Source organism: Pristiophorus japonicus, unplaced genomic scaffold (assembly GCF_044704955.1).
Source record: "Pristiophorus japonicus isolate sPriJap1 unplaced genomic scaffold, sPriJap1.hap1 HAP1_SCAFFOLD_429, whole genome shotgun sequence".
In the NCBI taxonomy this organism is placed as follows: domain Eukaryota; kingdom Metazoa; phylum Chordata; class Chondrichthyes; family Pristiophoridae; genus Pristiophorus; species Pristiophorus japonicus.
In genome coordinates, this window is record NW_027254190.1 from 252986 (window position 1) to 280814 (window position 27829).

Consider the following 27829-nt stretch of genomic DNA (forward strand, 5'->3'; position numbering starts at 1 on the left):
GCTCAGAGCAATTCTCCAGAAAGAAATGTGGTCTCACGTGTCACTGAGTTCATGCCAGATGGGTCAAAGCACAGCAAACCTTTTTCTGCCATGTCATAAGCAAGACGTCTTGATTTTTGCAAAGATGGATATATGAGGCGAGAGAAGCCAAAAGAACGACTTGCGAGCATTGATTGCTTTTCTGAGCATTTGACTCAGGACCTTCGATTGAGCAGACTGATATGCTGCCTGCTGCGCGAAGAAGGCACTTGCCATGCAAGCGGCCAGGCAGCACGACCAAGTCGGGCAGCTTGCAAGGTCTTTAAATTCAGAATGCGCAGCTTGCAAAAAATCTGCGAGCCTGATAAGAAGTCAAAGCTACACTCTTGTGATTGTTAGTCACACGCGTTTTCCAGGCTGTAAAGAGTCGCTGGCGGTTCACAGTCCCACCGCGCTGCAGCATGGGCTGGTACTGAAGACCACAGGCCACGCCACGAGTCCAGATGTGTCAACATGCTCACGGAAAACAATCATCGCACAGAAAAATCTTTGGCGCTTCCCTTCGATAGCTCAGTTGGTAGAGCGGAGGACTGTAGTGGAATACTCAGCAAAGTCATCCTTAGGTCGCTGGTTCAATTCCGGCTCGAAGGAGCAAGTGTACTTTTGGATTAAGCAGCAATTCGCTCAAACCAGTTCTCATCACTTTATGGTGCATCATGTTGCCACGAAGGAGCAGGACACCACTTTTCTCGTCTCAAACCTGAATGCACTCTGCATCCACCTTCACACAGCTGTTATGCTTGAGCATTTGTGTCTGCTCACCAGCACAGAGTTTTTTTAAATTTCAAAATTTGCATATAAAAATTTGTACAGTCCATTCAAAAGCAGTTCAGTACATTTAGCTGCGGTCAGCAATCCCATACACTACATTTGGGTGCTGACGGCAGTTCCGTTCGATACATTTCCTTGCTTTTCAGTTCAAGTACAATTCGGTACAATATGGGATACATTGTAGTACTGCAGAGCAGCAACACTTCAAAGCACTCAGCACTCCCTTTCAGGCAAAACAAGTTGGCTATGAGTCAGACAGCGCTGTCGCCTGCTCCCTCACACACAGGGCGGCCGCTACTTTCCGGTCACCTCGCTTCCCTTCCACGGTCTCGTGCTCTTCTCGGCTTCTTTCTTCGTTACTGTGGCTTCGCGTCCTGCTGTTGCTCGCTCGCTGCTGCTCCGCAATGTCGATTGGATACAAGGAGTGGGCCAGTTCTCTGATGGTCGTGGAGCAGCTTGGAGACGAGTGCGAAAAGGCGACTGTGAAGCAAATGAGGGCAACCTGCAAGAAGCTACTGGGGAATTAGCTCAAATGGTAGAGCGCTCGCTTAGCATGTGAGAGGTAGCGGGATCGATGCCTGCATTCTCCACTCTGCTTTTGGCTCAGAGCAATTCTCCAGAAAGAAATGTGGTCTCACGTGTCACTGAGTTCATGCCAGATGGGTCAAAGCACAGCAAACCTTTTTCTGCCATGTCATAAGCAAGACGTCTTGATTTTTGCAAAGATGGATATATGAGGCGAGAGAAGCCAAAAGAACGACTTGCGAGCATTGATTGCTTTTCTGAGCATTTGACTCAGGACCTTCGATTGAGCAGACTGATATGCTGCCTGCTGCGCGAAGAAGGCACTTGCCATGCAAGCGGCCAGGCAGCACGACCAAGTCGGGCAGCTTGCAAGGTCTTTAAATTCAGAATGCGCAGCTTGCAAAAAATCTGCGAGCCTGATAAGAAGTCAAAGCTACACTCTTGTGATTGTTAGTCACACGCGTTTTCCAGGCTGTAAAGAGTCGCTGGCGGTTGACAGTCCCACCGCGCTGCAGCATGGGCTGGTACTGAAGACCACAGGCCACGCCACGAGTCCAGATGTGTCAACATGCTCACGGAAAACAATCATCGCACAGAAAAATCTTTGGCGCTTCCCTTCGATAGCTCAGTTGGTAGAGCGGAGGACTGTAGTGGAATACTCAGCAAAGTCATCCTTAGGTCGTTGGTTCAATTCCGGCTCGAAGGAGCTAGTGTACTTTTGGATTAAGCAGCAATTCGCTCAAACCAGTTCTCATCACTTTATGGTGCATCATGTTGCCACGAAGGAGCATGACACCACTTTTCTCGTCTCAAACCTGAATGCACTCTGCATCCACCTTCACACAGCTGTTATGCTTGAGCATTTGTGTCTGCTCACCAGCACAGAGTTTTTTTAAATTTCAAAATTTGCATATAAAAATTTGTACAGTCCATTCAAAAGCAGTTCAGTATATTTAGCTGCGGTCAGCAATCCCATACACTACATTTGGGTGCTGACGGCAGTTCCGTTCGATACATTTCCTTGCTTTTCAGTTCAAGTACAATTCGGTACAATATGGGATACATTGTAGTACATTCAACAAACTGCAGAGCAGCAACACTTCAAAGCACTCAGCACTCCCTTTCAGGCAAAACAAGTTGGCTATCAGTCAGACAGCGCTGTCGCCTGCTCCCTCACACACAGGGCGGCCGCTACTTTCCGGTCACCTCGCTTCCCTTCCACGGTCTCGTGCTCTTCTCGGCTTCTTTCTTCGTTACTGTGGCTTCGCGTCCTGCTGTTGCTCGCTCGCTGCTGCTCCGCAATGTCGATTGGACCCAAGGAGTGGGCCAGTTCTCTGATGGTCGTGGAGCAGCTTGGAGACGAGTGCGAAAAGGCGACTGTGAAGCAAATGAGGGCAACCTGCAAGAAGCTACTGGGGAATTAGCTCAAATGGTAGAGCGCTTGCTTAGCATGTGAGAGGTAGCGGGATCGATGCCTGCATTCTCCACTCTGCTTTTGGCTCAGAGCAATTCTCCAGAAAGAAATGTGGTCTCACGTGTCACTGAGTTCATGCCAGATGGGTCAAAGCACAGCAAACCTTTTTCTGCCATGTCATAAGCAAGACGTCTTGATTTTTGCAAAGATGGATATATGAGGCGAGAGAAGCCAAAAGAACGACTTGCGAGCATTGATTGCTTTTCTGAGCATTTGACTCAGGACCTTCGATTGAGCAGACTGATATGCTGCCTGCTGCGCGAAGAAGGCACTTGCCATGCAAGCGGCCAGGCAGCACGACCAAGTCGGGCAGCTTGCAAGGTCTTTAAATTCAGAATGCGCAGCTTGCAAAAAATCTGCGAGCCTGATAAGAAGTCAAAGCTACACTCTTGTGATTGTTAGTCACACGCGTTTTCCAGGCTGTAAAGAGTCGCTGGCGGTTGACAGTCCCACCGCGCTGCAGCATGGGCTGGTACTGAAGACCACAGGCCACGCCACGAGTCCAGATGTGTCAACATGCTCACGGAAAACAATCATCGCACAGAAAAATCTTTGGCGCTTCCCTTCGATAGCTCAGTTGGTAGAGCGGAGGACTGTAGTGGAATACTCAGCAAAGTCATCCTTAGGTCGCTGGTTCAATTCCGGCTCGAAGGAGCTAGTGTACTTTTGGATTAAGCAGCAATTCGCTCAAACCAGTTCTCATCACTTTATGGTGCATCATGTTGCCACGAAGGAGCATGACACCACTTTTCTCGTCTCAAACCTGAATGCACTCTGCATCCACCTTCACACAGCTGTTATGCTTGAGCATTTGTGTCTGCTCACCAGCACAGAGTTTTTTTAAATTTCAAAATTTGCATATAAAAATTTGTACAGTCCATTCAAAAGCAGTTCAGTATATTTAGCTGCGGTCAGCAATCCCATACACTACATTTGGGTGCTGACGGCAGTTCCGTTCGATACATTTCCTTGCTTTTCAGTTCAAGTACAATTCGGTACAATATGGGATACATTGTAGTACATTCAACAAACTGCAGAGCAGCAACACTTCAAAGCACTCAGCACTCCCTTTCAGGCAAAACAAGTTGGCTATCAGTCAGACAGCGCTGTCGCCTGCTCCCTCACACACAGGGCGGCCGCTACTTTCCGGTCACCTCGCTTCCCTTCCACGGTCTCGTGCTCTTCTCGGCTTCTTTCTTCGTTACTGTGGCTTCGCGTCCTGCTGTTGCTCGCTCGCTGCTGCTCCGCAATGTCGATTGGACCCAAGGAGTGGGCCAGTTCTCTGATGGTCGTGGAGCAGCTTGGAGACGAGTGCGAAAAGGCGACTGTGAAGCAAATGAGGGCAACCTGCAAGAAGCTACTGGGGAATTAGCTCAAATGGTAGAGCGCTCGCTTAGCATGTGAGAGGTAGCGGGATCGATGCCTGCATTCTCCACTCTGCTTTTGGCTCAGAGCAATTCTCCAGAAAGAAATGTGGTCTCACGTGTCACTGAGTTCATGCCAGATGGGTCAAAGCACAGCAAACCTTTTTCTGCCATGTCATAAGCAAGATGTCTTGATTTTTGCAAAGATGGATATATGAGGCGAGAGAAGCCAAAAGAACGACTTGCGAGCATTGATTGCTTTTCTGAGCATTTGACTCAGGACCTTCGATTGAGCAGACTGATATGCTGCCTGCTGCGCGAAGAAGGCACTTGCCATGCAAGCGGCCAGGCAGCACGACCAAGTCGGGCAGCTTGCAAGGTCTTTAAATTCAGAATGCGCAGCTTGCAAAAAATCTGCGAGCCTGATAAGAAGTCAAAGCTACACTCTTGTGATTGTTAGTCACACGCGTTTTCCAGGCTGTAAAGAGTCGCTGGCGGTTGACAGTCCCACCGCGCTGCAGCATGGGCTGGTACTGAAGACCACAGGCCACGCCACGAGTCCAGATGTGTCAACATGCTCACGGAAAACAATCATCGCACAGAAAAATCTTTGGCGCTTCCCTTCGATAGCTCAGTTGGTAGAGCGGAGGACTGTAGTGGAATACTCAGCAAAGTCATCCTTAGGTCGCTGGTTCAATTCCGGCTCGAAGGAGCTAGTGTACTTTTGGATTAAGCAGCAATTCGCTCAAACCAGTTCTCATCACTTTATGGTGCATCATGTTGCCACGAAGGAGCATGACACCACTTTTCTCGTCTCAAACCTGAATGCACTCTGCATCCACCTTCACACAGCTGTTATGCTTGAGCATTTGTGTCTGCTCACCAGCACAGAGTTTTTTTAAATTTCAAAATTTGCATATAAAAATTTGTACAGTCCATTCAAAAGCAGTTCAGTACATTTAGCTGCGGTCAGCAATCCCATACACTACATTTGGGTGCTGACGGCAGTTCCGTTCGATACATTTCCTTGCTTTTCAGTTCAAGTACAATTCGGTACAATATGGGATACATTGTAGTACATTCAACAAACTGCAGAGCAGCAACACTTCAAAGCACTCAGCACTCCCTTTCAGGCAAAACAAGTTGGCTATCAGTCAGACAGCGCTGTCGCCTGCTCCCTCACACACAGGGCGGCCGCTACTTTCCGGTCACCTCGCTTCCCTTCCACGGTCTCGTGCTCTTCTCGGCTTCTTTCTTCGTTACTGTGGCTTCGCGTCCTGCTGTTGCTCGCTCGCTGCTGCTCCGCAATGTCGATTGGATACAAGGAGTGGGCCAGTTCTCTGATGGTCGTGGAGCAGCTTGGAGACGAGTGCGAAAAGGCGACTGTGAAGCAAATGAGGGCAACCTGCAAGAAGCTACTAGGGAATTAGCTCAAATGGTAGAGCGCTCGCTTAGCATGTGAGAGGTAGTGGGATCGATGCCTGCATTCTCCACTCTGCTTTTGGCTCAGAGCAATTCTCCAGAAAGAAATGTGGTCTCACGTGTCACTGAGTTCATGCCAGATGGGTCAAAGCACAGCAAACCTTTTTCTGCCATGTCATAAGCAAGACGTCTTGATTTTTGCAAAGATGGATATATGAGGCGAGAGAAGCCAAAAGAACGACTTGCGAGCATTGATTGCTTTTCTGAGCATTTGACTCAGGACCTTCGATTGAGCAGACTGATATGCTGCCTGCTGCGCGAAGAAGGCACTTGCCATGCAAGCGGCCAGGCAGCACGACCAAGTCGGGCAGCTTGCAAGGTCTTTAAATTCAGAATGCGCAGCTTGCAAAAAATCTGCGAGCCTGATAAGAAGTCAAAGCTACACTCTTGTGATTGTTAGTCACACGCGTTTTCCAGGCTGTAAAGAGTCGCTGGCGGTTCACAGTCCCACCGCGCTGCAGCATGGGCTGGTACTGAAGACGCACAGGCCACGCCACGAGTCCAGATGCGTCAACATGCTCACGGAAAACAATCATCGCACAGAAAAATCTTTGGCGCTTCCCTTCGATAGCTCAGTTGGTAGAGCGGAGGACTGTAGTGGAATACTCAGCAAAGTCATCCTTAGGTCGCTGGTTCAATTCCGGCTCGAAGGAGCGAGTGTACTTTTGGATTAAGCAGCAATTCGCTCAAACCAGTTCTCATCACTTTATGGTGCATCATGTTGCCACGAAGGAGCAGGACACCACTTTTCTCGTCTCAAACCTGAATGCACTCTGCATCCACCTTCACACAGCTGTTATGCTTGAGCATTTGTGTCTGCTCACCAGCACAGAGTTTTTTTAAATTTCAAAATTTGCATATAAAAATTTGTACAGTCCATTCAAAAGCAGTTCAGTACATTTAGCTGCGGTCAGCAATCCCATCCACTACATTTGGGTGCTGACGGCAGTTCCGTTCGATACATTTCCTTGCTTTTCAGTTCAAGTACAATTCGGTACAATATGGGATACATTGTAGTACATTCAACAAACTGCAGAGCAGCAACACTTCAAAGCACTCAGCACTCCCTTTCAGGCAAAACAAGTTGGCTATCAGTCAGACAGCGCTGTCGCCTGCTCCCTCACACACAGGGCGGCCGCTACTTTCCGGTCACCTCGCTTCCCTTCCACGGTCTCGTGTTCTTCTCGGCTTCTTTCTTCTTTACTGTGGCTTCGCGTCCTGCTGTTGCTCGCTCGCTGCTGCTCCGCAATGTCGATTGGATACAAGGAGTGGGCCAGTTCTCTGATGGTCGTGGAGCAGCTTGGAGACGAGTGCGAAAAGGCGACTGTGAAGCAAATGAGGGCAACCTGCAAGAAGCTACTGGGGAATTAGCTCAAATGGTAGAGCGCTCGCTTAGCATGTGAGAGGTAGTGGGATCGATGCCTGCATTCTCCACTCTGCTTTTGGCTCAGAGCAATTCTCCAGAAAGAAATGTGGTCTCACGTGTCACTGAGTTCATGCCAGATGGGTCAAAGCACAGCAAACCTTTTTCTGCCATGTCATAAGCAAGACGTCTTGATTTTTGCAAAGATGGATATATGAGGCGAGAGAAGCCAAAAGAACGACTTGCGAGCATTGATTGCTTTTCTGAGCATTTGACTCAGGACCTTCGATTGAGCAGACTGATATGCTGCCTGCTGCGCGAAGAAGGCACTTGCCATGCAAGCGGCCAGGCAGCACGACCAAGTCGGGCAGCTTGCAAGGTCTTTAAATTCAGAATGCGCAGCTTGCAAAAAATCTGCGAGCCTGATAAGAAGTCAAAGCTACACTCTTGTGATTGTTAGTCACACGCGTTTTCCAGGCTGTAAAGAGTCGCTGGCGGTTCACAGTCCCACCGCGCTGCAGCATGGGCTGGTACTGAAGACGCACAGGCCACGCCACGAGTCCAGATGCGTCAACATGCTCACGGAAAACAATCATCGCACAGAAAAATCTTTGGCGCTTCCCTTCGATAGCTCAGTTGGTAGAGCGGAGGACTGTAGTGGAATACTCAGCAAAGTCATCCTTAGGTCGCTGGTTCAATTCCGGCTCGAAGGAGCGAGTGTACTTTTGGATTAAGCAGCAATTCGCTCAAACCAGTTCTCATCACTTTATGGTGCATCATGTTGCCACGAAGGAGCAGGACACCACTTTTCTCGTCTCAAACCTGAATGCACTCTGCATCCACCTTCACACAGCTGTTATGCTTGAGCATTTGTGTCTGCTCACCAGCACAGAGTTTTTTTAAATTTCAAAATTTGCATATAAAAATTTGTACAGTCCATTCAAAAGCAGTTCAGTACATTTAGCTGCGGTCAGCAATCCCATACACTACATTTGGGTGCTGACGGCAGTACCGTTCGATACATTTCCTTGCTTTTCAGTTCAAGTACAATTCGGTACAATATGGGATACATTGTAGTACTGCAGAGCAGCAACACTTCAAAGCACTCAGCACTCCCTTTCAGGCAAAACAAGTTGGCTATGAGTCAGACAGCGCTGTCGCCTGCTCCCTCACACACAGGGCGGCCGCTACTTTCCGGTCACCTCGCTTCCCTTCCACGGTCTCGTGCTCTTCTCGGCTTCTTTCTTCGTTACTGTGGCTTCGCGTCCTGCTGTTGCTCGCTCGCTGCTGCTCCGCAATGTCGATTGGATACAAGGAGTGGGCCAGTTCTCTGATGGTCGTGGAGCAGCTTGGAGACGAGTGCGAAAAGGCGACTGTGAAGCAAATGAGGGCAACCTGCAAGAAACTACTGGGGAATTAGCTCAAATGGTAGAGCGCTCGCTTAGCATGTGAGAGGTAGTGGGATCGATGCCTGCATTCTCCACACTGCTTTTGGCTCAGAGCAATTCTCCAGAAAAAAATGTGGTCTCACGTGTCACTGAGTTCATGCCAGATGGGTCAAAGCACAGCAAACCTTTTTCTGCCATGTCATAAGCAAGACGTCTTGATTTTTGCAAAGATGGATATATGAGGCGAGAGAAGCCAAAAGAACGACTTGCGAGCATTGATTGCTTTTCTGAGCATTTGACTCAGGACCTTCGATTGAGCAGACTGATATGCTGCCTGCTGCGCGAAGAAGGCACTTGCCATGCAAGCGGCCAGGCAGCACGACCAAGTCGGGCAGCTTGCAAGGTCTTTAAATTCAGAATGCGCAGCTTGCAAAAAATCTGCGAGCCTGATAAGAAGTCAAAGCTACACTCTTGTGATTGTTAGTCACACGCGTTTTCCAGGCTGTAAAGAGTCGCTGGCGGTTGACAGTCCCACCGCGCTGCAGCATGGGCTGGTACTGAAGACCACAGGCCACGCCACGAGTCCAGATGTGTCAACATGCTCACGGAAAACAATCATCGCACAGAAAAATCTTTGGCGCTTCCCTTCGATAGCTCAGTTGGTAGAGCGGAGGACTGTAGTGGAATACTCAGCAAAGTCATCCTTAGGTCGCTGGTTCAATTCCGGCTCGAAGGAGCTAGTGTACTTTTGGATTAAGCAGCAATTCGCTCAAACCAGTTCTCATCACTTTATGGTGCATCATGTTGCCACGAAGGAGCATGACACCACTTTTCTCGTCTCAAACCTGAATGCACTCTGCATCCACCTTCACACAGCTGTTATGCTTGAGCATTTGTGTCTGCTCACCAGCACAGAGTTTTTTTAAATTTCAAAATTTGCATATAAAAATTTGTACAGTCCATTCAAAAGCAGTTCAGTATATTTAGCTGCGGTCAGCAATCCCATACACTACATTTGGGTGCTGACGGCAGTTCCGTTCGATACATTTCCTTGCTTTTCAGTTCAAGTACAATTCGGTACAATATGGGATACATTGTAGTACATTCAACAAACTGCAGAGCAGCAACACTTCAAAGCACTCAGCACTCCCTTTCAGGCAAAACAAGTTGGCTATCAGTCAGACAGCGCTGTCGCCTGCTCCCTCACACACAGGGCGGCCGCTACTTTCCGGTCACCTCGCTTCCCTTCCACGGTCTCGTGCTCTTCTCGGCTTCTTTCTTCGTTACTGTGGCTTCGCGTCCTGCTGTTGCTCGCTCGCTGCTGCTCCGCAATGTCGATTGGACCCAAGGAGTGGGCCAGTTCTCTGATGGTCGTGGAGCAGCTTGGAGACGAGTGCGAAAAGGCGACTGTGAAGCAAATGAGGGCAACCTGCAAGAAGCTACTGGGGAATTAGCTCAAATGGTAGAGCGCTCGCTTAGCATGTGAGAGGTAGCGGGATCGATGCCTGCATTCTCCACTCTGCTTTTGGCTCAGAGCAATTCTCCAGAAAGAAATGTGGTCTCACGTGTCACTGAGTTCATGCCAGATGGGTCAAAGCACAGCAAACCTTTTTCTGCCATGTCATAAGCAAGATGTCTTGATTTTTGCAAAGATGGATATATGAGGCGAGAGAAGCCAAAAGAACGACTTGCGAGCATTGATTGCTTTTCTGAGCATTTGACTCAGGACCTTCGATTGAGCAGACTGATATGCTGCCTGCTGCGCGAAGAAGGCACTTGCCATGCAAGCGGCCAGGCAGCACGACCAAGTCGGGCAGCTTGCAAGGTCTTTAAATTCAGAATGCGCAGCTTGCAAAAAATCTGCGAGCCTGATAAGAAGTCAAAGCTACACTCTTGTGATTGTTAGTCACACGCGTTTTCCAGGCTGTAAAGAGTCGCTGGCGGTTGACAGTCCCACCGCGCTGCAGCATGGGCTGGTACTGAAGACCACAGGCCACGCCACGAGTCCAGATGTGTCAACATGCTCACGGAAAACAATCATCGCACAGAAAAATCTTTGGCGCTTCCCTTCGATAGCTCAGTTGGTAGAGCGGAGGACTGTAGTGGAATACTCAGCAAAGTCATCCTTAGGTCGCTGGTTCAATTCCGGCTCGAAGGAGCTAGTGTACTTTTGGATTAAGCAGCAATTCGCTCAAACCAGTTCTCATCACTTTATGGTGCATCATGTTGCCACGAAGGAGCATGACACCACTTTTCTCGTCTCAAACCTGAATGCACTCTGCATCCACCTTCACACAGCTGTTATGCTTGAGCATTTGTGTCTGCTCACCAGCACAGAGTTTTTTTAAATTTCAAAATTTGCATATAAAAATTTGTACAGTCCATTCAAAAGCAGTTCAGTACATTTAGCTGCGGTCAGCAATCCCATACACTACATTTGGGTGCTGACGGCAGTTCCGTTCGATACATTTCCTTGCTTTTCAGTTCAAGTACAATTCGGTACAATATGGGATACATTGTAGTACATTCAACAAACTGCAGAGCAGCAACACTTCAAAGCACTCAGCACTCCCTTTCAGGCAAAACAAGTTGGCTATCAGTCAGACAGCGCTGTCGCCTGCTCCCTCACACACAGGGCGGCCGCTACTTTCCGGTCACCTCGCTTCCCTTCCACGGTCTCGTGCTCTTCTCGGCTTCTTTCTTCGTTACTGTGGCTTCGCGTCCTGCTGTTGCTCGCTCGCTGCTGCTCCGCAATGTCGATTGGATACAAGGAGTGGGCCAGTTCTCTGATGGTCGTGGAGCAGCTTGGAGACGAGTGCGAAAAGGCGACTGTGAAGCAAATGAGGGCAACCTGCAAGAAGCTACTAGGGAATTAGCTCAAATGGTAGAGCGCTCGCTTAGCATGTGAGAGGTAGTGGGATCGATGCCTGCATTCTCCACTCTGCTTTTGGCTCAGAGCAATTCTCCAGAAAGAAATGTGGTCTCACGTGTCACTGAGTTCATGCCAGATGGGTCAAAGCACAGCAAACCTTTTTCTGCCATGTCATAAGCAAGACGTCTTGATTTTTGCAAAGATGGATATATGAGGCGAGAGAAGCCAAAAGAACGACTTGCGAGCATTGATTGCTTTTCTGAGCATTTGACTCAGGACCTTCGATTGAGCAGACTGATATGCTGCCTGCTGCGCGAAGAAGGCACTTGCCATGCAAGCGGCCAGGCAGCACGACCAAGTCGGGCAGCTTGCAAGGTCTTTAAATTCAGAATGCGCAGCTTGCAAAAAATCTGCGAGCCTGATAAGAAGTCAAAGCTACACTCTTGTGATTGTTAGTCACACGCGTTTTCCAGGCTGTAAAGAGTCGCTGGCGGTTCACAGTCCCACCGCGCTGCAGCATGGGCTGGTACTGAAGACGCACAGGCCACGCCACGAGTCCAGATGCGTCAACATGCTCACGGAAAACAATCATCGCACAGAAAAATCTTTGGCGCTTCCCTTCGATAGCTCAGTTGGTAGAGCGGAGGACTGTAGTGGAATACTCAGCAAAGTCATCCTTAGGTCGCTGGTTCAATTCCGGCTTGAAGGAGCGAGTGTACTTTTGGATTAAGCAGCAATTCGCTCAAACCAGTTCTCATCACTTTATGGTGCATCATGTTGCCACGAAGGAGCAGGACACCACTTTTCTCGTCTCAAACCTGAATGCACTCTGCATCCACCTTCACACAGCTGTTATGCTTGAGCATTTGTGTCTGCTCACCAGCACAGAGTTTTTTTAAATTTCAAAATTTGCATATAAAAATTTGTACAGTCCATTCAAAAGCAGTTCAGTACATTTAGCTGCGGTCAGCAATCCCATCCACTACATTTGGGTGCTGACGGCAGTTCCGTTCGATACATTTCCTTGCTTTTCAGTTCAAGTACAATTCGGTACAATATGGGATACATTGTAGTACATTCAACAAACTGCAGAGCAGCAACACTTCAAAGCACTCAGCACTCCCTTTCAGGCAAAACAAGTTGGCTATCAGTCAGACAGCGCTGTCGCCTGCTCCCTCACACACAGGGCGGCCGCTACTTTCCGGTCACCTCGCTTCCCTTCCACGGTCTCGTGTTCTTCTCGGCTTCTTTCTTCTTTACTGTGGCTTCGCGTCCTGCTGTTGCTCGCTCGCTGCTGCTCCGCAATGTCGATTGGATACAAGGAGTGGGCCAGTTCTCTGATGGTCGTGGAGCAGCTTGGAGACGAGTGCGAAAAGGCGACTGTGAAGCAAATGAGGGCAACCTGCAAGAAGCTACTGGGGAATTAGCTCAAATGGTAGAGCGCTCGCTTAGCATGTGAGAGGTAGTGGGATCGATGCCTGCATTCTCCACTCTGCTTTTGGCTCAGAGCAATTCTCCAGAAAGAAATGTGGTCTCACGTGTCACTGAGTTCATGCCAGATGGGTCAAAGCACAGCAAACCTTTTTCTGCCATGTCATAAGCAAGACGTCTTGATTTTTGCAAAGATGGATATATGAGGCGAGAGAAGCCAAAAGAACGACTTGCGAGCATTGATTGCTTTTCTGAGCATTTGACTCAGGACCTTCGATTGAGCAGACTGATATGCTGCCTGCTGCGCGAAGAAGGCACTTGCCATGCAAGCGGCCAGGCAGCACGACCAAGTCGGGCAGCTTGCAAGGTCTTTAAATTCAGAATGCGCAGCTTGCAAAAAATCTGCGAGCCTGATAAGAAGTCAAAGCTACACTCTTGTGATTGTTAGTCACACGCGTTTTCCAGGCTGTAAAGAGTCGCTGGCGGTTCACAGTCCCACCGCGCTGCAGCATGGGCTGGTACTGAAGACGCACAGGCCACGCCACGAGTCCAGATGCGTCAACATGCTCACGGAAAACAATCATCGCACAGAAAAATCTTTGGCGCTTCCCTTCGATAGCTCAGTTGGTAGAGCGGAGGACTGTAGTGGAATACTCAGCAAAGTCATCCTTAGGTCGCTGGTTCAATTCCGGCTCGAAGGAGCGAGTGTACTTTTGGATTAAGCAGCAATTCGCTCAAACCAGTTCTCATCACTTTATGGTGCATCATGTTGCCACGAAGGAGCAGGACACCACTTTTCTCGTCTCAAACCTGAATGCACTCTGCATCCACCTTCACACAGCTGTTATGCTTGAGCATTTGTGTCTGCTCACCAGCACAGAGTTTTTTTAAATTTCAAAATTTGCATATAAAAATTTGTACAGTCCATTCAAAAGCAGTTCAGTACATTTAGCTGCGGTCAGCAATCCCATACACTACATTTGGGTGCTGACGGCAGTACCGTTCGATACATTTCCTTGCTTTTCAGTTCAAGTACAATTCGGTACAATATGGGATACATTGTAGTACTGCAGAGCAGCAACACTTCAAAGCACTCAGCACTCCCTTTCAGGCAAAACAAGTTGGCTATGAGTCAGACAGCGCTGTCGCCTGCTCCCTCACACACAGGGCGGCCGCTACTTTCCGGTCACCTCGCTTCCCTTCCACGGTCTCGTGCTCTTCTCGGCTTCTTTCTTCGTTACTGTGGCTTCGCGTCCTGCTGTTGCTCGCTCGCTGCTGCTCCGCAATGTCGATTGGATACAAGGAGTGGGCCAGTTCTCTGATGGTCGTGGAGCAGCTTGGAGACGAGTGCGAAAAGGCGACTGTGAAGCAAATGAGGGCAACCTGCAAGAAACTACTGGGGAATTAGCTCAAATGGTAGAGCGCTCGCTTAGCATGTGAGAGGTAGTGGGATCGATGCCTGCATTCTCCACACTGCTTTTGGCTCAGAGCAATTCTCCAGAAAAAAATGTGGTCTCACGTGTCACTGAGTTCATGCCAGATGGGTCAAAGCACAGCAAACCTTTTTCTGCCATGTCATAAGCAAGACGTCTTGATTTTTGCAAAGATGGATATATGAGGCGAGAGAAGCCAAAAGAACGACTTGCGAGCATTGATTGCTTTTCTGAGCATTTGACTCAGGACCTTCGATTGAGCAGACTGATATGCTGCCTGCTGCGCGAAGAAGGCACTTGCCATGCAAGCGGCCAGGCAGCACGACCAAGTCGGGCAGCTTGCAAGGTCTTTAAATTCAGAATGCGCAGCTTGCAAAAAATCTGCGAGCCTGATAAGAAGTCAAAGCTACACTCTTGTGATTGTTAGTCACACGCGTTTTCCAGGCTGTAAAGAGTCGCTGGCGGTTGACAGTCCCACCGCGCTGCAGCATGGGCTGGTACTGAAGACCACAGGCCACGCCACGAGTCCAGATGTGTCAACATGCTCACGGAAAACAATCATCGCACAGAAAAATCTTTGGCGCTTCCCTTCGATAGCTCAGTTGGTAGAGCGGAGGACTGTAGTGGAATACTCAGCAAAGTCATCCTTAGGTCGCTGGTTCAATTCCGGCTCGAAGGAGCTAGTGTACTTTTGGATTAAGCAGCAATTCGCTCAAACCAGTTCTCATCACTTTATGGTGCATCATGTTGCCACGAAGGAGCATGACACCACTTTTCTCGTCTCAAACCTGAATGCACTCTGCATCCACCTTCACACAGCTGTTATGCTTGAGCATTTGTGTCTGCTCACCAGCACAGAGTTTTTTTAAATTTCAAAATTTGCATATAAAAATTTGTACAGTCCATTCAAAAGCAGTTCAGTATATTTAGCTGCGGTCAGCAATCCCATACACTACATTTGGGTGCTGACGGCAGTTCCGTTCGATACATTTCCTTGCTTTTCAGTTCAAGTACAATTCGGTACAATATGGGATACATTGTAGTACATTCAACAAACTGCAGAGCAGCAACACTTCAAAGCACTCAGCACTCCCTTTCAGGCAAAACAAGTTGGCTATCAGTCAGACAGCGCTGTCGCCTGCTCCCTCACACACAGGGCGGCCGCTACTTTCCGGTCACCTCGCTTCCCTTCCACGGTCTCGTGCTCTTCTCGGCTTCTTTCTTCGTTACTGTGGCTTCGCGTCCTGCTGTTGCTCGCTCGCTGCTGCTCCGCAATGTCGATTGGACCCAAGGAGTGGGCCAGTTCTCTGATGGTCGTGGAGCAGCTTGGAGACGAGTGCGAAAAGGCGACTGTGAAGCAAATGAGGGCAACCTGCAAGAAGCTACTGGGGAATTAGCTCAAATGGTAGAGCGCTCGCTTAGCATGTGAGAGGTAGCGGGATCGATGCCTGCATTCTCCACTCTGCTTTTGGCTCAGAGCAATTCTCCAGAAAGAAATGTGGTCTCACGTGTCACTGAGTTCATGCCAGATGGGTCAAAGCACAGCAAACCTTTTTCTGCCATGTCATAAGCAAGATGTCTTGATTTTTGCAAAGATGGATATATGAGGCGAGAGAAGCCAAAAGAACGACTTGCGAGCATTGATTGCTTTTCTGAGCATTTGACTCAGGACCTTCGATTGAGCAGACTGATATGCTGCCTGCTGCGCGAAGAAGGCACTTGCCATGCAAGCGGCCAGGCAGCACGACCAAGTCGGGCAGCTTGCAAGGTCTTTAAATTCAGAATGCGCAGCTTGCAAAAAATCTGCGAGCCTGATAAGAAGTCAAAGCTACACTCTTGTGATTGTTAGTCACACGCGTTTTCCAGGCTGTAAAGAGTCGCTGGCGGTTGACAGTCCCACCGCGCTGCAGCATGGGCTGGTACTGAAGACCACAGGCCACGCCACGAGTCCAGATGTGTCAACATGCTCACGGAAAACAATCATCGCACAGAAAAATCTTTGGCGCTTCCCTTCGATAGCTCAGTTGGTAGAGCGGAGGACTGTAGTGGAATACTCAGCAAAGTCATCCTTAGGTCGCTGGTTCAATTCCGGCTCGAAGGAGCTAGTGTACTTTTGGATTAAGCAGCAATTCGCTCAAACCAGTTCTCATCACTTTATGGTGCATCATGTTGCCACGAAGGAGCATGACACCACTTTTCTCGTCTCAAACCTGAATGCACTCTGCATCCACCTTCACACAGCTGTTATGCTTGAGCATTTGTGTCTGCTCACCAGCACAGAGTTTTTTTAAATTTCAAAATTTGCATATAAAAATTTGTACAGTCCATTCAAAAGCAGTTCAGTATATTTAGCTGCGGTCAGCAATCCCATACACTACATTTGGGTGCTGACGGCAGTTCCGTTCGATACATTTCCTTGCTTTTCAGTTCAAGTACAATTCGGTACAATATGGGATACATTGTAGTACATTCAACAAACTGCAGAGCAGCAACACTTCAAAGCACTCAGCACTCCCTTTCAGGCAAAACAAGTTGGCTATCAGTCAGACAGCGCTGTCGCCTGCTCCCTCACACACAGGGCGGCCACTACTTTCCGGTCACCTCGCTTCCCTTCCACGGTCTCGTGCTCTTCTCGGCTTCTTTCTTCGTTACTGTGGCTTCGCGTCCTGCTGTTGCTCGCTCGCTGCTGCTCCGCAATGTCGATTGGATACAAGGAGTGGGCCAGTTCTCTGATGGTCGTGGAGCAGCTTGGAGACGAGTGCGAAAAGGCGACTGTGAAGCAAATGAGGGCAACCTGCAAGAAGCTACTAGGGAATTAGCTCAAATGGTAGAGCGCTCGCTTAGCATGTGAGAGGTAGTGGGATCGATGCCTGCATTCTCCACTCTGCTTTTGGCTCAGAGCAATTCTCCAGAAAGAAATGTGGTCTCACGTGTCACTGAGTTCATGCCAGATGGGTCAAAGCACAGCAAACCTTTTTCTGCCATGTCATAAGCAAGACGTCTTGATTTTTGCAAAGATGGATATATGAGGCGAGAGAAGCCAAAAGAACGACTTGCGAGCATTGATTGCTTTTCTGAGCATTTGACTCAGGACCTTCGATTGAGCAGACTGATATGCTGCCTGCTGCGCGAAGAAGGCACTTGCCATGCAAGCGGCCAGGCAGCACGACCAAGTCGGGCAGCTTGCAAGGTCTTTAAATTCAGAATGCGCAGCTTGCAAAAAATCTGCGAGCCTGATAAGAAGTCAAAGCTACACTCTTGTGATTGTTAGTCACACGCGTTTTCCAGGCTGTAAAGAGTCGCTGGCGGTTCACAGTCCCACCGCGCTGCAGCATGGGCTGGTACTGAAGACGCACAGGCCACGCCACGAGTCCAGATGCGTCAACATGCTCACGGAAAACAATCATCGCACAGAAAAATCTTTGGCGCTTCCCTTCGATAGCTCAGTTGGTAGAGCGGAGGACTGTAGTGGAATACTCAGCAAAGTCATCCTTAGGTCGCTGGTTCAATTCCGGCTCGAAGGAGCGAGTGTACTTTTGGATTAAGCAGCAATTCGCTCAAACCAGTTCTCATCACTTTATGGTGCATCATGTTGCCACGAAGGAGCAGGACACCACTTTTCTCGTCTCAAACCTGAATGCACTCTGCATCCACCTTCACACAGCTGTTATGCTTGAGCATTTGTGTCTGCTCACCAGCACAGAGTTTTTTTAAATTTCAAAATTTGCATATAAAAATTTGTACAGTCCATTCAAAAGCAGTTCAGTACATTTAGCTGCGGTCAGCAATCCCATACACTACATTTGGGTGCTGACGGCAGTTCCGTTCGATACATTTCCTTGCTTTTCAGTTCAAGTACAATTCGGTACAATATGGGATACATTGTAGTACTGCAGAGCAGCAACACTTCAAAGCACTCAGCACTCCCTTTCAGGCAAAACAAGTTGGCTATGAGTCAGACAGCGCTGTCGCCTGCTCCCTCACACACAGGGCGGCCGCTACTTTCCGGTCACCTCGCTTCCCTTCCACGGTCTCGTGCTCTTCTCGGCTTCTTTCTTCGTTACTGTGGCTTCGCGTCCTGCTGTTGCTCGCTCGCTGCTGCTCCGCAATGTCGATTGGATACAAGGAGTGGGCCAGTTCTCTGATGGTCGTGGAGCAGCTTGGAGACGAGTGCGAAAAGGCGACTGTGAAGCAAATGAGGGCAACCTGCAAGAAAGTACTGGGGAATTAGCTCAAATGGTAGAGCGCTCGCTTAGCATGTGAGAGGTAGTGGGATCGATGCCTGCATTCTCCACACTGCTTTTGGCTCAGAGCAATTCTCCAGAAAAAAATGTGGTCTCACGTGTCACTGAGTTCATGCCAGATGGGTCAAAGCACAGCAAACCTTTTTCTGCCATGTCATAAGCAAGACGTCTTGATTTTTGCAAAGATGGATATATGAGGCGAGAGAAGCCAAAAGAACGACTTGCGAGCATTGATTGCTTTTCTGAGCATTTGACTCAGGACCTTCGATTGAGCAGACTGATATGCTGCCTGCTGCGCGAAGAAGGCACTTGCCATGCAAGCGGCCAGGCAGCACGACCAAGTCGGGCAGCTTGCAAGGTCTTTAAATTCAGAATGCGCAGCTTGCAAAAAATCTGCGAGCCTGATAAGAAGTCAAAGCTACACTCTTGTGATTGTTAGTCACACGCGTTTTCCAGGCTGTAAAGAGTCGCTGGCGGTTGACAGTCCCACCGCGCTGCAGCATGGGCTGGTACTGAAGACCACAGGCCACGCCACGAGTCCAGATGTGTCAACATGCTCACGGAAAACAATCATCGCACAGAAAAATCTTTGGCGCTTCCCTTCGATAGCTCAGTTGGTAGAGCGGAGGACTGTAGTGGAATACTCAGCAAAGTCATCCTTATGTCGCTGGTTCAATTCCGGCTCGAAGGAGCTAGTGTACTTTTGGATTAAGCAGCAATTCGCTCAAACCAGTTCTCATCACTTTATGGTGCATCATGTTGCCACGAAGGAGCATGACACCACTTTTCTCGTCTCAAACCTGAATGCACTCTGCATCCACCTTCACACAGCTGTTATGCTTGAGCATTTGTGTCTGCTCACCAGCACAGAGTTTTTTTAAATTTCAAAATTTGCATATAAAAATTTGTACAGTCCATTCAAAAGCAGTTCAGTATATTTAGCTGCGGTCAGCAATCCCATACACTACATTTGGGTGCTGACGGCAGTTCCGTTCGATACATTTCCTTGCTTTTCAGTTCAAGTACAATTCGGTACAATATGGGATACATTGTAGTACATTCAACAAACTGCAGAGCAGCAACACTTCAAAGCACTCAGCACTCCCTTTCAGGCAAAACAAGTTGGCTATCAGTCAGACAGCGCTGTCGCCTGTTCCCTCACACACAGGGCGGCCGCTACTTTCCGGTCACCTCGCTTCCCTTCCACGGTCTCGTGCTCTTCTCGGCTTCTTTCTTCGTTACTGTGGCTTCGCGTCCTGCTGTTGCTCGCTCGCTGCTGCTCCGCAATGTCGATTGGATACAAGGAGTGGGCCAGTTCTCTGATGGTCGTGGAGCAGCTTGGAGACGAGTGCGAAAAGGCGACTGTGAAGCAAATGAGGGCAACCTGCAAGAAGCTACTGGGGAATTAGCTCAAATGGTAGAGCGCTCGCTTAGCATGTGAGAGGTAGTGGGATCGATGCCTGCATTCTCCACTCTGCTTTTGGCTCAGAGCAATTCTCCAGAAAGAAATGTGGTCTCACGTGTCACTGAGTTCATGCCAGATGGGTCAAAGCACAGCAAACCTTTTTCTGCCATGTCATAAGCAAGACGTCTTGATTTTTGCAAAGATGGATATATGAGGCGAGAGAAGCCAAAAGAACGACTTGCGAGCATTGATTGCTTTTCTGAGCATTTGACTCAGGACCTTCGATTGAGCAGACTGATATGCTGCCTGCTGCGCGAAGAAGGCACTTGCCATGCAAGCGGCCAGGCAGCACGACCAAGTCGGGCAGCTTGCAAGGTCTTTAAATTCAGAATGCGCAGCTTGCAAAAAATCTGCGAGCCTGATAAGAAGTCAAAGCTACACTCTTGTGATTGTTAGTCACACGCGTTTTCCAGGCTGTAAAGAGTCGCTGGCGGTTCACAGTCCCACCGCGCTGCAGCATGGGCTGGTACTGAAGACGCACAGGCCACGCCACGAGTCCAGATGCGTCAACATGCTCACGGAAAACAATCATCGCACAGAAAAATCTTTGGCGCTTCCCTTCGATAGCTCAGTTGGTAGAGCGGAGGACTGTAGTGGAATACTCAGCAAAGTCATCCTTAGGTCGCTGGTTCAATTCCGGCTCGAAGGAGCTAGTGTACTTTTGGATTAAGCAGCAATTCGCTCAAACCAGTTCTCATCACTTTATGGTGCATCATGTTGCCACGAAGGAGCATGACACCACTTTTCTCGTCTCAAACCTGAATGCACTCTGCATCCACCTTCACACAGCTGTTATGCTTGAGCATTTGTGTCTGCTCACCAGCACAGAGTTTTTTTAAATTTCAAAATTTGCATATAAAAATTTGTACAGTCCATTCAAAAGCAGTTCAGTATATTTAGCTGCGGTCAGCAATCCCATACACTACATTTGGGTGCTGACGGCAGTTCCGTTCGATACATTTCCTTGCTTTTCAGTTCAAGTACAATTCGGTACAATATGGGATACATTGTAGTACATTCAACAAACTGCAGAGCAGCAACACTTCAAAGCACTCAGCACTCCCTTTCAGGCAAAACAAGTTGGCTATCAGTCAGACAGCGCTGTCGCCTGCTCCCTCACACACAGGGCGGCCGCTACTTTCCGGTCACCTCGCTTCCCTTCCACGGTCTCGTGCTCTTCTCGGCTTCTTTCTTCGTTACTGTGGCTTCGCGTCCTGCTGTTGCTCGCTCGCTGCTGCTCCGCAATGTCGATTGGACCCAAGGAGTGGGCCAGTTCTCTGATGGTCGTGGAGCAGCTTGGAGACGAGTGCGAAAAGGCGACTGTGAAGCAAACGAGGGCAACCTGCAAGAAGCTACTGGGGAATTAGCTCAAATGGTAGAACGCTCGCTTAGCATGTGAGAAGTAGCGGGATCGATGCCTGCATTCTCCACTCTGCTTTTGGCTCAGAGCAATTCTCCAGAAAGAAATGTGGTCTCACGTGTCACTGAGTTCATGCCAGATGGGTCAAAGCACAGCAAACCTTTTTCTGCCATGTCATAAGCAAGACGTCTTGATTTTTGCAAAGATGGATATATGAGGCGAGAGAAGCCAAAAGAACGACTTGCGAGCATTGATTGCTTTTCTGAGCATTTGACTCAGGACCTTCGATTGAGCAGACTGATATGCTGCCTGCTGCGCGAAGAAGGCACTTGCCATGCAAGCGGCCAGGCAGCACGACCAAGTCGGGCAGCTTGCAAGGTCTTTAAATTCAGAATGCGCAGCTTGCAAAAAATCTGCGAGCCTGATAAGAAGTCAAAGCTACACTCTTGTGATTGTTAGTCACACGCGTTTTCCAGGCTGTAAAGAGTCGCTGGCGGTTCACAGTCCCACCGCGCTGCAGCATGGGCTGGTACTGAAGACGCACAGGCCACGCCACGAGTCCAGATGCGTCAACATGCTCACGGAAAACAATCATCGCACAGAAAAATCTTTGGCGCTTCCCTTCGATAGCTCAGTTGGTAGAGCGGAGGACTGTAGTGGAATACTCAGCAAAGTCATCCTTAGGTCGCTGGTTCAATTCCGGCTCGAAGGAGCGAGTGTACTTTTGGATTAAGCAGCAATTCGCTCAAACCAGTTCTCATCACTTTATGGTGCATCATGTTGCCACGAAGGAGCAGGACACCACTTTTCTCGTCTCAAACCTGAATGCACTCTGCATCCACCTTCACACAGCTGTTATGCTTGAGCATTTGTGTCTGCTCACCAGCACAGAGTTTTTTTAAATTTCAAAATTTGCATATAAAAATTTGTACAGTCCATTCAAAAGCAGTTCAGTATATTTAGCTGCGGTCAGCAATCCCATACACTACATTTGGGTGCTGACGGCAGTTCCGTTCGATACATTTCCTTGCTTTTCAGTTCAAGTACAATTCGGTACAATATGGGATACATTGTAGTACATTCAACAAACTGCAGAGCAGCAACACTTCAAAGCACTCAGCACTCCCTTTCAGGCAAAACAAGTTGGCTATCAGTCAGACAGCGCTGTCGCCTGCTCCCTCACACACAGGGCGGCCGCTACTTTCCGGTCACCTCGCTTCCCTTCCACGGTCTCGTGCTCTTCTCGGCTTCTTTCTTCGTTACTGTGGCTTCGCGTCCTGCTGTTGCTCGCTCGCTGCTGCTCCGCAATGTCGATTGGACCCAAGGAGTGGGCCAGTTCTCTGATGGTCGTGGAGCAGCTTGGAGACGAGTGCGAAAAGGCGACTGTGAAGCAAATGAGGGCAACCTGCAAGAAGCTACTGGGGAATTAGCTCAAATGGTAGAACGCTCGCTTAGCATGTGAGAAGTAGCGGGATCGATGCCTGCATTCTCCACTCTGCTTTTGGCTCAGAGCAATTCTCCAATAAGAAATGTGGTCTCACGTGTCACTGAGTTCATGCCAGATGGGTCAAAGCACAGCAAACCTTTTTCTGCCATGTCATAAGCAAGACGTCTTGATTTTTGCAAAGATGGATATATGAGGCGAGAGAAGCCAAAAGAACGACTTGCGAGCATTGATTGCTTTTCTGAGCATTTGACTCAGGACCTTCGATTGAGCAGACTGATATGCTGCCTGCTGCGCGAAGAAGGCACTTGCCATGCAAGCGGCCAGGCAGCACGACCAAGTCGGGCAGCTTGCAAGGTCTTTAAATTCAGAATGCGCAGCTTGCAAAAAATCTGCGAGCCTGATAAGAAGTCAAAGCTACACTCTTGTGATTGTTAGTCACACGCGTTTTCCAGGCTGTAAAGAGTCGCTGGCGGTTGACAGTCCCACCGCGCTGCAGCATGGGCTGGTACTGAAGACCACAGGCCACGCCACGAGTCCAGATGTGTCAACATGCTCACGGAAAACAATCATCGCACAGAAAAATCTTTGGCGCTTCCCTTCGATAGCTCAGTTGGTAGAGCGGAGGACTGTAGTGGAATACTCAGCAAAGTCATCCTTAGGTCGCTGGTTCAATTCCGGCTCGAAGGAGCTAGTGTACTTTTGGATTAAGCAGCAATTCGCTCAAACCAGTTCTCATCACTTTATGGTGCATCATGTTGCCACGAAGGAGCATGACACCACTTTTCTCGTCTCAAACCTGAATGCACTCTGCATCCACCTTCACACAGCTGTTATGCTTGAGCATTTGTGTCTGCTCACCAGCACAGAGTTTTTTTAAATTTCAAAATTTGCATATAAAAATTTGTACAGTCCATTCAAAAGCAGTTCAGTATATTTAGCTGCGGTCAGCAATCCCATACACTACATTTGGGTGCTGACGGCAGTTCCGTTCGATACATTTCCTTGCTTTTCAGTTCAAGTACAATTCGGTACAATATGGGATACATTGTAGTACATTCAACAAACTGCAGAGCAGCAACACTTCAAAGCACTCAGCACTCCCTTTCAGGCAAAACAAGTTGGCTATCAGTCAGACAGCGCTGTCGCCTGCTCCCTCACACACAGGGCGGCCGCTACTTTCCGGTCACCTCGCTTCCCTTCCACGGTCTCGTGCTCTTCTCGGCTTCTTTCTTCGTTACTGTGGCTTCGCGTCCTGCTGTTGCTCGCTCGCTGCTGCTCCGCAATGTCGATTGGATACAAGGAGTGGGCCAGTTCTCTGATGGTCGTGGAGCAGCTTGGAGACGAGTGCGAAAAGGCGACTGTGAAGCAAATGAGGGCAACCTGCAAGAAGCTACTGGGGAATTAGCTCAAATGGTAGAGCGCTCGCTTAGCATGTGAGAGGTAGTGGGATCGATGCCTGCATTCTCCACTCTGCTTTTGGCTCAGAGCAATTCTCCAGAAAGAAATGTGGTCTCACGTGTCACTGAGTTCATGCCAGATGGGTCAAAGCACAGCAAACCTTTTTCTGCCATGTCATAAGCAAGACGTCTTGATTTTTGCAAAGATGGATATATGAGGCGAGAGAAGCCAAAAGAACGACTTGCGAGCATTGATTGCTTTTCTGAGCATTTGACTCAGGACCTTCGATTGAGCAGACTGATATGCTGCCTGCTGCGCGAAGAAGGCACTTGCCATGCAAGCGGCCAGGCAGCACGACCAAGTCGGGCAGCTTGCAAGGTCTTTAAATTCAGAATGCGCAGCTTGCAAAAAATCTGCGAGGCTGATAAGAAGTCAAAGCTACACTCTTGTGATTGTTAGTCACACGCGTTTTCCAGGCTGTAAAGAGTCGCTGGCGGTTCACAGTCCCACCGCGCTGCAGCATGGGCTGGTACTGAAGACGCACAGGCCACGCCACGAGTCCAGATGCGTCAACATGCTCACGGAAAACAATCATCGCACAGAAAAATCTTTGGCGCTTCCCTTCGATAGCTCAGTTGGTAGAGCGGAGGACTGTAGTGGAATACTCAGCAAAGTCATCCTTAGGTCGCTGGTTCAATTCCGGCTCGAAGGAGCGAGTGTACTTTTGGATTAAGCAGCAATTCGCTCAAACCAGTTCTCATCACTTTATGGTGCATCATGTTGCCACGAAGGAGCAGGACACCACTTTTCTCGTCTCAAACCTGAATGCACTCTGCATCCACCTTCACACAGCTGTTATTCTTGAGCATTTGTGTCTGCTCACCAGCACAGAGTTTTTTTAAATTTCAAAATTTGCATATAAAAATTTGTACAGTCCATTCAAAAGCAGTTCAGTACATTTAGCTGCGGTCAGCAATCCCATACACTACATTTGGGTGCTGACGGCAGTTCCGTTCGATACATTTCCTTGCTTTTCAGTTCAAGTACAATTCGGTACAATATGGGATACATTGTAGTACTGCAGAGCAGCAACACTTCAAAGCACTCAGCACTCCCTTTCAGGCAAAACAAGTTGGCTATCAGTCAGACAGCGCTGTCGCCTGCTCCCTCACACACAGGGCGGCCGCTACTTTCCGGTCACCTCGCTTCCCTTCCACGGTCTCGTGCTCTTCTCGGCTTCTTTCTTCGTTACTGTGGCTTCGCGTCCTGCTGTTGCTCGCTCGCTGCTGCTCCGCAATGTCGATTGGACCCAAGGAGTGGGCCAGTTCTCTGATGGTCGTGGAGCAGCTTGGAGACGAGTGCGAAAAGGCGACTGTGAAGCAAATGAGGGCAACCTGCAAGAAGCTACTGGGGAATTAGCTCAAATGGTAGAACGCTCGCTTAGCATGTGAGAGGTAGCGGGATCGATGCCTGCATTCTCCACTCTGCTTTTGGCTCAGAGCAATTCTCCAGAAAGAAATGTGGTCTCACGTGTCACTGAGTTCATGCCAGATGGGTCAAAGCACAGCAAACCTTTTTCTGCCATGTCATAAGCAAGACGTCTTGATTTTTGCAAAGATGGATATATGAGGCGAGAGAAGCCAAAAGAACGACTTGCGAGCATTGATTGCTTTTCTGAGCATTTGACTCAGGACCTTCGATTGAGCAGACTGATATGCTGCCTGCTGCGCGAAGAAGGCACTTGCCATGCAAGCGGCCAGGCAGCACGACCAAGTCGGGCAGCTTGCAAGGTCTTTAAATTCAGAATGCGCAGCTTGCAAAAAATCTGCGAGCCTGATAAGAAGTCAAAGCTACACTCTTGTGATTGTTAGTCACACGCGTTTTCCAGGCTGTAAAGAGTCGCTGGCGGTTGACAGTCCCACCGCGCTGCAGCATGGGCTGGTACTGAAGACCACAGGCCACGCCACGAGTCCAGATGTGTCAACATGCTCACGGAAAACAATCATCGCACAGAAAAATCTTTGGCGCTTCCCTTCGATAGCTCAGTTGGTAGAGCGGAGGACTGTAGTGGAATACTCAGCAAAGTCATCCTTAGGTCGCTGGTTCAATTCCGGCTCGAAGGAGCTAGTGTACTTTTGGATTAAGCAGCAATTCGCTCAAACCAGTTCTCATCACTTTATGGTGCATCATGTTGCCACGAAGGAGCATGACACCACTTTTCTCGTCTCAAACCTGAATGCACTCTGCATCCACCTTCACACAGCTGTTATGCTTGAGCATTTGTGTCTGCTCACCAGCACAGAGTTTTTTTAAATTTCAAAATTTGCATATAAAAATTTGTACAGTCCATTCAAAAGCAGTTCAGTATATTTAGCTGCGGTCAGCAATCCCATACACTACATTTGGGTGCTGACGGCAGTTCCGTTCGATACATTTCCTTGCTTTTCAGTTCAAGTACAATTCGGTACAATATGGGATACATTGTAGTACATTCAACAAACTGCAGAGCAGCAACACTTCAAAGCACTCAGCACTCCCTTTCAGGCAAAACAAGTTGGCTATCAGTCAGACAGCGCTGTCGCCTGCTCCCTCACACACAGGGCGGCCGCTACTTTCCGGTCACCTCGCTTCCCTTCCACGGTCTCGTGCTCTTCTCGGCTTCTTTCTTCGTTACTGTGGCTTCGCGTCCTGCTGTTGCTCGCTCGCTGCTGCTCCGCAATGTCGATTGGATACAAGGAGTGGGCCAGTTCTCTGATGGTCGTGGAGCAGCTTGGAGACGAGTGCGAAAAGGCGACTGTGAAGCAAATGAGGGCAACCTGCAAGAAGCTACTGGGGAATTAGCTCAAATGGTAGAGCGCTCGCTTAGCATGTGAGAGGTAGTGGGATCGATGCCTGCATTCTCCACTCTGCTTTTGGCTCAGAGCAATTCTCCAGAAAGAAATGTGGTCTCACGTGTCACTGAGTTCATGCCAGATGGGTCAAAGCACAGCAAACCTTTTTCTGCCATGTCATAAGCAAGACGTCTTGATTTTTGCAAAGATGGATATATGAGGCGAGAGAAGCCAAAAGAACGACTTGCGAGCATTGATTGCTTTTCTGAGCATTTGACTCAGGACCTTCGATTGAGCAGACTGATATGCTGCCTGCTGCGCGAAGAAGGCACTTGCCATGCAAGCGGCCAGGCAGCACGACCAAGTCGGGCAGCTTGCAAGGTCTTTAAATTCAGAATGCGCAGCTTGCAAAAAATCTGCGAGCCTGATAAGAAGTCAAAGCTACACTCTTGTGATTGTTAGTCACACGCGTTTTCCAGGCTGTAAAGAGTCGCTGGCGGTTCACAGTCCCACCGCGCTGCAGCATGGGCTGGTACTGAAGACGCACAGGCCACGCCACGAGTCCAGATGCGTCAACATGCTCACGGAAAACAATCATCGCACAGAAAAATCTTTGGCGCTTCCCTTCGATAGCTCAGTTGGTAGAGCGGAGGACTGTAGTGGAATACTCAGCAAAGTCATCCTTAGGTCGCTGGTTCAATTCCGGCTCGAAGGAGCGAGTGTACTTTTGGATTAAGCAGCAATTCGCTCAAACCAGTTCTCATCACTTTATGGTGCATCATGTTGCCACGAAGGAGCAGGACACCACTTTTCTCGTCTCAAACCTGAATGCACTCTGCATCCACCTTCACACAGCTGTTATTCTTGAGCATTTGTGTCTGCTCACCAGCACAGAGTTTTTTTAAATTTCAAAATTTGCATATAAAAATTTGTACAGTCCAT

At 48.9% G+C, this 27829-nt stretch overlaps 20 non-coding genes across 20 annotated transcripts; all 20 read left to right on the forward strand.

Annotated features, from left to right (window-relative positions):
* The first annotated feature begins 538 nt into the window (after window positions 1-538).
* On the forward strand, window positions 539-630 carry trnay-gua (transfer RNA tyrosine (anticodon GUA)). The gene is given in 2 exon segments: window positions 539-575; window positions 595-630. It is a non-coding gene; the product is annotated as a tRNA-Tyr (tRNA).
* A 1319-nt stretch (window positions 631-1949) lies between these two features.
* trnay-gua (transfer RNA tyrosine (anticodon GUA)) lies at window positions 1950-2041 on the forward strand. Its single transcript is given in 2 exon segments — window positions 1950-1986; window positions 2006-2041. It is a non-coding gene; the product is annotated as a tRNA-Tyr (tRNA).
* Window positions 2042-3371: 1330 nt separating this feature from the next.
* Window positions 3372-3463, forward strand: trnay-gua (transfer RNA tyrosine (anticodon GUA)). The gene is given in 2 exon segments: window positions 3372-3408; window positions 3428-3463. It is a non-coding gene; the product is annotated as a tRNA-Tyr (tRNA).
* A 1330-nt stretch (window positions 3464-4793) lies between these two features.
* Window positions 4794-4885, forward strand: trnay-gua (transfer RNA tyrosine (anticodon GUA)). The gene is given in 2 exon segments: window positions 4794-4830; window positions 4850-4885. It is a non-coding gene; the product is annotated as a tRNA-Tyr (tRNA).
* Window positions 4886-6216: 1331 nt separating this feature from the next.
* On the forward strand, window positions 6217-6308 carry trnay-gua (transfer RNA tyrosine (anticodon GUA)). The gene is given in 2 exon segments: window positions 6217-6253; window positions 6273-6308. It is a non-coding gene; the product is annotated as a tRNA-Tyr (tRNA).
* Window positions 6309-7639: 1331 nt separating this feature from the next.
* On the forward strand, window positions 7640-7731 carry trnay-gua (transfer RNA tyrosine (anticodon GUA)). Its single transcript is given in 2 exon segments — window positions 7640-7676; window positions 7696-7731. It is a non-coding gene; the product is annotated as a tRNA-Tyr (tRNA).
* Window positions 7732-9050: 1319 nt separating this feature from the next.
* Window positions 9051-9142, forward strand: trnay-gua (transfer RNA tyrosine (anticodon GUA)). Its single transcript is given in 2 exon segments — window positions 9051-9087; window positions 9107-9142. It is a non-coding gene; the product is annotated as a tRNA-Tyr (tRNA).
* A 1330-nt stretch (window positions 9143-10472) lies between these two features.
* On the forward strand, window positions 10473-10564 carry trnay-gua (transfer RNA tyrosine (anticodon GUA)). The gene is given in 2 exon segments: window positions 10473-10509; window positions 10529-10564. It is a non-coding gene; the product is annotated as a tRNA-Tyr (tRNA).
* Window positions 10565-11895: 1331 nt separating this feature from the next.
* Window positions 11896-11987, forward strand: trnay-gua (transfer RNA tyrosine (anticodon GUA)). Its single transcript is given in 2 exon segments — window positions 11896-11932; window positions 11952-11987. It is a non-coding gene; the product is annotated as a tRNA-Tyr (tRNA).
* A 1331-nt stretch (window positions 11988-13318) lies between these two features.
* trnay-gua (transfer RNA tyrosine (anticodon GUA)) lies at window positions 13319-13410 on the forward strand. Its single transcript is given in 2 exon segments — window positions 13319-13355; window positions 13375-13410. It is a non-coding gene; the product is annotated as a tRNA-Tyr (tRNA).
* Window positions 13411-14729: 1319 nt separating this feature from the next.
* trnay-gua (transfer RNA tyrosine (anticodon GUA)) lies at window positions 14730-14821 on the forward strand. The gene is given in 2 exon segments: window positions 14730-14766; window positions 14786-14821. It is a non-coding gene; the product is annotated as a tRNA-Tyr (tRNA).
* A 1330-nt stretch (window positions 14822-16151) lies between these two features.
* Window positions 16152-16243, forward strand: trnay-gua (transfer RNA tyrosine (anticodon GUA)). Its single transcript is given in 2 exon segments — window positions 16152-16188; window positions 16208-16243. It is a non-coding gene; the product is annotated as a tRNA-Tyr (tRNA).
* A 1331-nt stretch (window positions 16244-17574) lies between these two features.
* trnay-gua (transfer RNA tyrosine (anticodon GUA)) lies at window positions 17575-17666 on the forward strand. Its single transcript is given in 2 exon segments — window positions 17575-17611; window positions 17631-17666. It is a non-coding gene; the product is annotated as a tRNA-Tyr (tRNA).
* A 1319-nt stretch (window positions 17667-18985) lies between these two features.
* trnay-gua (transfer RNA tyrosine (anticodon GUA)) lies at window positions 18986-19077 on the forward strand. Its single transcript is given in 2 exon segments — window positions 18986-19022; window positions 19042-19077. It is a non-coding gene; the product is annotated as a tRNA-Tyr (tRNA).
* Window positions 19078-20408: 1331 nt separating this feature from the next.
* Window positions 20409-20500, forward strand: trnay-gua (transfer RNA tyrosine (anticodon GUA)). Its single transcript is given in 2 exon segments — window positions 20409-20445; window positions 20465-20500. It is a non-coding gene; the product is annotated as a tRNA-Tyr (tRNA).
* A 1331-nt stretch (window positions 20501-21831) lies between these two features.
* Window positions 21832-21923, forward strand: trnay-gua (transfer RNA tyrosine (anticodon GUA)). Its single transcript is given in 2 exon segments — window positions 21832-21868; window positions 21888-21923. It is a non-coding gene; the product is annotated as a tRNA-Tyr (tRNA).
* A 1330-nt stretch (window positions 21924-23253) lies between these two features.
* trnay-gua (transfer RNA tyrosine (anticodon GUA)) lies at window positions 23254-23345 on the forward strand. Its single transcript is given in 2 exon segments — window positions 23254-23290; window positions 23310-23345. It is a non-coding gene; the product is annotated as a tRNA-Tyr (tRNA).
* Window positions 23346-24676: 1331 nt separating this feature from the next.
* trnay-gua (transfer RNA tyrosine (anticodon GUA)) lies at window positions 24677-24768 on the forward strand. The gene is given in 2 exon segments: window positions 24677-24713; window positions 24733-24768. It is a non-coding gene; the product is annotated as a tRNA-Tyr (tRNA).
* A 1319-nt stretch (window positions 24769-26087) lies between these two features.
* On the forward strand, window positions 26088-26179 carry trnay-gua (transfer RNA tyrosine (anticodon GUA)). Its single transcript is given in 2 exon segments — window positions 26088-26124; window positions 26144-26179. It is a non-coding gene; the product is annotated as a tRNA-Tyr (tRNA).
* A 1331-nt stretch (window positions 26180-27510) lies between these two features.
* On the forward strand, window positions 27511-27602 carry trnay-gua (transfer RNA tyrosine (anticodon GUA)). Its single transcript is given in 2 exon segments — window positions 27511-27547; window positions 27567-27602. It is a non-coding gene; the product is annotated as a tRNA-Tyr (tRNA).
* Window positions 27603-27829: the final 227 nt, after the last annotated feature.